At 38.9% G+C, this 712-nt stretch overlaps 1 long non-coding RNA gene across 1 annotated transcript in view; it reads left to right on the top strand.

Annotated features, from left to right (window-relative positions):
* Positions 1-712, top strand: part of LOC116691908 (uncharacterized) — a 14,360-nt gene that overhangs the window by 702 nt on the left and 12,946 nt on the right. The gene's annotated exons all lie outside the window — the stretch shown is intronic.

Here is a 712-nt window from a genome sequence, read left to right on the forward strand (position 1 = left end):
GGTAAATCCACACAGCTAGCTAGACTATCTGTCCAATCTGAGTTTTTTGCAAGACTAAAACATCCTTTGAAGATACACGTTCCACCAAAACAAGTTCCTTCAGAGTCTGTTTTGCAGCGGCACCGTGGCTCCGTCCGGCGCTTAGAACCGACCAAGACGATTGTGATTGGTCTAAAGAAATGCCAATTAACCAGAGCATATTTTTTTCCATCCTTGGAATGCTATGTGGACTAGCCAGACCTTCCTCTGCAGCGCTGTGGAGGTCTAGCAACGCGAGACTGTGGTGTTGTTATCAGGTAACAGTAGTGAACCATTACCAGACATGGGACACTACTGCGGTCTCCTGAGTGAAAGTCTGACCCATGGAGTTGTGTCACTCTTTGTACTTAATTACAGTTAAAGTCAGTAGACACAACATGGTGTCGAATTAAATGTAAAAAAAAATTGAATTGTGATAACAAGAAAAATATCTCAAGAAACTGTTATATTATTGTTATTTGATACCATGCGTAATTTGTACATTTGCTTTTTATACTTTATGTGCATTTGCTGACTGTACTTAACTTAAGTGTACTTTGAATGCAAGATTTTTATTTGTGATAGAGTATTTCTTTAACATCTACAGTCAGATTCACTGCGTTCACTCAAAAAGAGTCACTGCACATGGGTAGGCACTTTTAATGACATTTTGAACATGTTAAGAGGCTAAAAA

Source organism: Etheostoma spectabile, chromosome 7 (assembly GCF_008692095.1).
Source record: "Etheostoma spectabile isolate EspeVRDwgs_2016 chromosome 7, UIUC_Espe_1.0, whole genome shotgun sequence".
Lineage (NCBI taxonomy): Eukaryota > Metazoa > Chordata > Actinopteri > Perciformes > Percidae > Etheostoma > Etheostoma spectabile.